The sequence below is a fragment of the Orcinus orca genome, chromosome 16 (genome assembly GCF_937001465.1).
Source record: "Orcinus orca chromosome 16, mOrcOrc1.1, whole genome shotgun sequence".
Classification (NCBI taxonomy): domain Eukaryota; kingdom Metazoa; phylum Chordata; class Mammalia; order Artiodactyla; family Delphinidae; genus Orcinus; species Orcinus orca.
This window is the reverse complement of record NC_064574.1, coordinates 32,759,638-32,767,396: the sequence shown is the minus strand read 5'-3', so window position 1 is coordinate 32,767,396 and position 7,759 is coordinate 32,759,638. Positions and strand designations below refer to the sequence as shown.

Genomic DNA, 7,759 nt, shown 5'->3' with positions numbered 1-7,759 from the left:
GGTTGAAGGACCGCGTGTGTCTGTCCAGCAAGGCTGCCACCATCTCGGGAGCCTGAGGGCCTTGAAGGCCGAGATTCCTTTCCCTGCCCAGGCTCGCCGCTGGGAGTGAGCAACTCAGAGAACTGGATGGCAGACCCACCGCAAGGTACTGGAGACGGGAGCAGCATCCCCCCAACTCCCCCCGCCACCGGTGCTGCAGACTAGTGAAGTGCTGCCAGCGTGTGATCATCAACAGCTGAGTATGGGACAGGCACATTGGCCTGCTAGGAGGTATTTGGCGGGGGGGGGCGGCGGGTTGGGGCATTTTTTTGTTTGTTTTTGAAGTCTATTTATTGAGTAAAAATGAAATCATTGTCAGACAGTAAATTCAGTTTGGTTCAAATTTGGCTGATGTTCATTTGCAGCAGAGATGAATGGAGGTGAAGAGAAGACACAGTGACGCTGGCAAGGGGACACCGAACAAAACCATTCTCTGCTGATTATAAAAGCAGGCATCATGCAGCCAGCGTGAGTCACCTAGCAAAGGGGGACATGACATTTAATAAGCAGGGATAAAACCAAAGTAATTAATAACTTTCAAGAAAAGAGAGGCCAGAGCTTTTAGAGGACAAGATGCAGAAGGGGCTCGTTGGAGAACAGTGTTGGGTGCAGAGCTGCCAGCTCACTTGGGGAACACAGTGATCACATCATCGGATCCCTCAGGTGGAGTGACCCACTCCAGGCATGCTTTTCACAGTAGATCTGTTCCTCCACAAAGAAATGGTCTTTCTGTTTCAGGTTGGTGCCACAGTCGGTGCACACATAACACTCAGGGTGGTGGGGAAGGTCCCGCAGCTTCAAAAAACACGCCGGCAATGCCAATGCCACATTTATCACACATGAGCAATTTCTGGGTATTTCCAATTCATGCAGCCACTTTGGTGACTGGAGCCTTAACACTTCTGAATCCTGATGGCTTGTTGGGATCCCCTTTCTCCTCAGACTCCAAGATTTCCTGCAAAACCAGGAATGAAGAGAACTGTTTCAGAGCCTCATTTAACTCCTGTTTCTCTGAAGAAGACTTCAGAATCTTTGTCAATGACAAGTCTGCTTGGAAGCTGAGAATGGTCTAAGGCTCTGCCATTCATCTCCTGCCCACTGGCTGCTTTCTTTGACTCCAAGGCATAGTTGAAGTTGGAGATGTTTTCAGAAGAGTAGAAGTCAGCTGGGTTGTTGTACTGGTTTGTGATGACCCTGGGGGTAGAACTGGAGGCAGGTGAGATGGTAAAGGGCATGGAACTTTTGTTGTGGGCGCTTCCTGTATGTAGGACCTCTTGGGGTTCAGAGACTAAATTCATCTTATATGAGTGATGTTTCCCTTCCTCTGTCACCAGAGGAGACCATATTTTCTTTCAGATCTGGCTACTATGAGAGTCACATTGTCTGTGCAGCCCTTGATTTTGTTCTGAGCTTCCAAGTGCATCATATTGCTGGTATTTTCCCCATCAATGGCTGTGATTACACACAGAATTAGCTATAGCAGCCTTGCTTCTGGGAGTGACCCAGGAACTAGTGAGAGGCTGCTTGAAATCCTTGCCCCCCACAAGGCAGAAGCTCCAGGGTCCCTGGCCATGAGGATTATTTGCAGGGTGGTCATAGCAAGGCGATGATGGGTGGCAACCCGAGGGGACAGATGGGGCAGGACACAGAGTGATGCACTGTGCTCCCCAGCAGCTGTTCTGCTAGGAGGTTTTGAATGCTGAAGAATGGCGATCAGCAGTGCAGAGTTTTAAATCTAGCGACAGCAACAGTAAACCAGCCAGCCCAAGAAGAGGTTATGCTGCAGCAGGAGCAGAATAAAATAAAACAAAAAAGATGAAAAAGTACACCTACATGTTCCTAGATGGAATTATATAACAAACATAATCGTATCAGTGTGGTAGATTGAGTTACAGCCTCCATTTATGACTTCCTTCTGTTGTGTTACAGACCCACACCTTTCCCAATGCCTCAGGGTAGGAAGACAGGAATTCTTCACTTCTGAATTTTAAACTAAGTCATATGATTGTCTTGGCCACTGAGATGTTGGTAGACAAGAGGCAAGCTAATGATAAAAGTGTTTGCATGAATGGGAAATTGGTTCAAGATGGTGGAATAGAAGGACGTGTGCTCACTCCCTCTTGCAAGAGCACTAGAATCACAACTAACTGCTGAAAAATCATCGAAAGGAAGACCCTGGAACTCACCAAAAAAGATACCCCACATCCAAATACAAAGGAGAAACCACAATGAGATGGTAGGAGGGGTGCAATCACAATAAAATCAAATCCCATAACCACTGGGTAGGTCACTCACAAACTGAAGAACAATTATACCACAGAAGTCCACCCACTGGAGTGAAGGTTCTGAGCCTCACGTGAGGCTTCCCAACCTGGGGTTCCGGAAATGGGAGGAGGAATCCCCAGAGGATCATTCTTTGAAGGCTAGCGGGATTTGATTGCACGACTTTGACAAGACTGGGGAAAACAGAGACTCCACTTTTGGAGGGGACACACAAAGTAGTGTGTGCATCAGGAAGCATGGGGAAGGAGCAGTGACCCAATAGGAGGCTGAACCAGATCTACCAGATAGTATTGGAGGGACTCCTGCAGAGGTGGGTGTGGTTGTGGTTCACTGTGGGGACAAGGACACTGGCAGCAGAAGCTCTGGGAAGTATTCTTGGAATGAGCCCTCCCAGAGTCCACCATTAGCCCCACCAAAGAGCCTGTAGCCTCCAGTGCTGAGTCGCCTCAGGCAAAAAACAAACAGGGAGGGAACTCAGCCCCACCCATTAGCAGAAAGCAGATTAAAGTTTTACTGAGCTCTGCCCACCAAAGCAACACTCAGCTCTACCCACCACCAGTCCCTCCCATCAGGAAACTTGCACAAGCCTCTTAGATAGCCTCATCCACCAGAGGGCAGACAGCAGAAGCAAGAAGAACTACAATCCTGCAACCTGTGGAACAAAAACCACATTCACAGAAAGACAGACAAAATGAAAAGGCAGAGGGCTATGTACCAAATGAAGGAACAAGATAAAACCCCAGAAAAACAACTAAATGAAGTGGAGATAGGCAACATTTCAGGAAAAGAATTCAGATTAATGATAGTGAAGATGATCCAGGATTTCAGAAAAAGAATGGAGGCAAAGATTGAGAAGATGGGAGAAATGTTTAACAAAGACCAAGAAGAATTAAAGAACAAACAAACAGAGATGAACAATACAATAACTGAAATGAAAAATACACTAGAAGGAATAAATAGCAGAATAACTGAGGCAGAAGAATGGATAAGTGACCTGGAAGACAGAATGGGGGAATTCACTGTCTTGGAACAGGATAAAGAAAAAAGAATGAAAAGAAATGAAGACAGCCTAAGAGACCTCTGGGGCAACATTAAATGCACCAGCATTGTCATTATAGGGGTCCCAGAAGGAGAAGAGAGAGAGAAAGGACCCAAGAAAATATTTGAAGAGATTATAGTTGAAAACTTCCCTAACATGGGAAAGGAAATACCACCCAAGTCCAGGAAAGGCAGAGAGTTCCAGGCAGGATAAACCCAAAGAGAAACATGCCAAGACACATAGTAATCAAACTGGCAAAAATTAAAGACAAAGAAAACTTACTGAAAGCAACAAGGGAAAAACGAAAAATAACATACAAGGGAACTCCGTAAGGTTAACAGCTGATTTCTCAGCAGAAACTATACAACCCAGAAGGGAGTGGCATGATATATTTAAAGATATGAACAGGAAAAACCTACAACCAAAATTACTGTACCCAGCAAGGACCTCATTCAGATTCAGTGGAGAAATCAAAAGCTTTACAGATAACCAAAAGCTAAGAGAATTCAGCACCACCAAACCAACTCTACAACAAATGCTAAAGGAACTTCTCTAAGTGGGAAACACAAGAAAAGAAAAGGACCTACATAAACAAACCCCCCAAAATTAATAAAATGCTAATAGGAATATACATATTGATAATTACCTTAAAAGTGAATGGATTAAATGCTCTAACCAAAAGACACAGGCTTGCTGAATAGATAAAAAAAAAAAAACAAGACCGATCTATATGCTGTCTACAGGAGACCCATTTCAGACCTAGGGACACATACAGACTGAAAGTGACAGGATGGAAAAAGATGTTCCATGCAAATGGAAATCAAAAGAAAGCTGGTGGAGCAACACTCATATAAGATAAAATAGACTTTAAAATAAAGAATGTTACAAGAGACAAGGAAGGACACTACATAATGATCAAGGGATTAATCCAAGAAGAAGATATAACAATTATAATTATATATGCACCCAACATAGGAGTATTTCAATATATAAGACAAATGCTAACAGCTCTAAAAGAGGAAATCGACAGTAACACAGTAATAGTGATGGACTTTAAAACCTCACTAAAACCAATGGACAGATCATCCAGAGAGGAAATTAATAAGGAAACACAAGCTTTAAATGACACAATAGACCAAATAGATTTAATTGATATTTATAGGACATTCCATCTGAAAACAGCAGATTACACTTTCTTCTCAAGTACACATGGAACATTCTCCAGGATAGATCTCATCTTGGGTCACAAATCAAGACTTGGTAAATTTAAGAAAATTGAAATCATATCAGGCATCTTTTCTGACCAAAACGCTCTGAGATTAGAATAGAATTATAGAGGGAAAAACGTAAAAAACACAAACACATGGAGGCTAAACAACACATTACTAAATAACCAAGAGATCACTGAAGAAATCAAAGAGGAAATCAAAAAATACCTAGAGACAAATGACAATGAAAACACGATGATCCAAAACCGATGGGATGCAGCAAAAGCAGTTGTAAGAGGGAAGTTTACAGCAATACAATCCTACCTCAAGAAACAAGAAAAAAAATAAACAATCTAACCTTACCCCTAAAGGAACTAGAGAAAGATGAACAACAACAACAATAAAACCCAAAGTTAGTAGAAGGAAAGAAATCATAAAGATAAGAGCAGAAATAAATGAAATAGAAACAAAGAAAACAATAGCAAAGATCAATAAAACTAAAAGGTGGTTGTTTGAGAAGACAAACAAAATTGATAAACCTTTAGCCAGACTCATCAAGTAAAAGAGAGAGAGGACTCAAATCAATAAAATTAGAAATGAAAAAAGAGAGTTTACAACAGACAACAAAGAAACACAAAGCATCATAGGAGACTACTACGAGCAACTCTATGCCAATACAATGGACAACCTAGAAGAAATGGACAAATTCTGAGAAAGGTATAACCTTCCAAGACTGAATCAGAAAGAAATAGAAAATATGAACAGACCAATCATAAGTAATGAAATTGAAACTGTGATTAAAAATCTTCCAACAAGGACTTCCGTGGTGGTGCAGTTGTTGAGAGTCCACCTGCCAATGCAGGGGACATGGGTTCGTGCCCCAGTCCAGGAAGATCCCACATGCCGCCAAGCGGCTGGGCCCGTGAGCCATGGCCGCTGAGCCTGTGCGTCCAGAGCCTGTGATCCACAATGGGAGAGGCCACAAGAGTGAGAGGCCCATGTACTGCAAAAAAAAAAAAAAAAAACTTCCAACAAACAATAGTCCAAGACAAGATGGCTTCACAGATGAATTCTATCAAACATTTAGAGAAGAGATAACACCCATCCTTCTCAAGTTCTTCCAAAAAACTGCAGAGGGAAGAATACCCCCAAACCCATTCTATGAGGCCACCATCGCCCTGATGCCAAAACCAGACAAAGGTACTACAAAAAAAGAAAATTACACACCAATATCACTGATGAATATGGATGCAAAAGTCCTCAACAAAATACTAACAAACAGAATCCAACAACACATTAAAAGGATCATACACCATGATCAAGTGATATTTATCCCAGAGATGCAAGGATTCTTCAATATATGCAAATCAATCAATGTGATACACCATATTAACAAATTGAAGAATAAAATCCATATGATCAACTCAATAGATGCAGAGAAAGCTTTTGACAAAATTCAACACCAATTTATGATAAAAACTCTCCAGAAAGTGGGCATAGAGGGAATCTACCTCAACATAATAAAGGCCATATACGACAAATCCACAGCCAACATCATTCTCAATGGTGAAAAACTGAAAGCATTTCCTCTAAGATCAGGAAAAAGACAAGTATGTCCACTCTCACCACTATTATCCAACATAGTTCTGGAAGTCCTAGCCACGGCAGTCAGAGATGAAAAAGAAATAAAAGGAATACAAATTGGAAAAGAAGAAGTAAAACTGGCACTGTTTGCAGATGACATGATACTATACATAGAGAATCCTAAAGGTGCCACCAGAAAACTACTAGAGCTAATCAATGAATTTGGTAAGGTTGCAGGATAAAAAATTAATGCACAGAAACCTCTTGCATTCCTATAAACTAACAATGAAAATCAGAAAGAGAAATTAAGGAAACAATCCCATTCACCATTGCAACAAAAAGTATAAAATACCTAGGAATAAAACTACCTAAGGAGGTAAAAGATCTGTACTCAGAAAACCCTAAGACACTGATGAAAGAAATCAAAGGTGGCACAAACAAATGGAGAGTCACATCATGTTCTTGGATTGGAAGAAGCAATATTGTCAAAATGACTATATTACCCAAAGCTATCTACAGATTCAATGCAATCCCTATCAAACTACCAATGGCATTTTTTACAGAACTAGAATAAAAAATCTTAAAATCCGTATGGAGACACAGAAGACCCTGAATAGCCAAAGCAATCTTGAGGGAAAAAAATGGAGTTGGAAGAATCAGACTCTCTGACTTCAGACTAAAATACAAAGCTACAATGATCAAGACAATATGGTACTTGCACAAAAACAGAAATATAGATCAATGGAACAGGATAGAAAGCCCAGAGATAAACCCACGCACATATGGCCAACTAATCTATGCCAAAGAAGGCAAGGATACACAATGGAGAAAAGACAGTCTCTTCAATAAGTGCTGCTGGGAAAACTGGACAGCTACAGGTAAAAGAATGAATTTAGAACACTCCCTAGCACCATACACAAAAATAAACTCAAAATGGATTAAAGACCTAAATGTAAGACTGGACACTATAAAACTCTTAGAGGAAAATATAGGAAGAACACTCTTTGACACAAATCACAGCAAGATCTTTTTTGACCCAGCTCCTAGAGTAATGGAAATAAAAATAAAAATAAAGAAATGGGACCTAATGAAGCTTAAAACTTTTGCACAGCAAAGGAAACTATAAGCAAGATGAAAAGGCAACCCTCAGAATGGGAGAAAATATTTGCAAACAAATCAACGGATGAAGGATTTATCTCCAAAATATAGAAACAGCTCATGCAGCTCAATATTAAGAAAACAAACAACCCAATCAAAAAAATGGGCAGAAGACCTAAATAGACATTTCTCCAAAAAAGACATACAGATGGCCAAGAAGCACATGAAAAGCTGCTCAGCATCACTAATCATTAGAGAAATGCAAATCAAAACCACAATGAGGTATCACCTTACACCAGTTAGAATGGGCATCATCAGAAAGTCTATAAACAACAAATGCTGGAGAGGGTGTGGAGAAAAGGGAACCCTCCTGCACTGTTGGTGGGAATGTAAATTGATACTGTCACTCGGGAGAACAGTATGGAGGTTCCTTAAAAAGCTAAAAATAGAATTACAGTATGACCCAGCAATCCCACTACTGGCCATATACCCAGAGAAAACCATAATT

At 41.0% G+C, this 7,759-nt stretch overlaps 1 pseudogene; it reads right to left on the bottom strand.

Moving 5' to 3' along the window:
- Nucleotides 1–661: 661 nt before the first annotated feature.
- On the bottom strand, nt 662–1,636 carry LOC101288746 (PDZ and LIM domain protein 1-like; annotated as a pseudogene).
- Between the last annotated feature and the right edge of the window lie 6,123 nt (nt 1,637–7,759).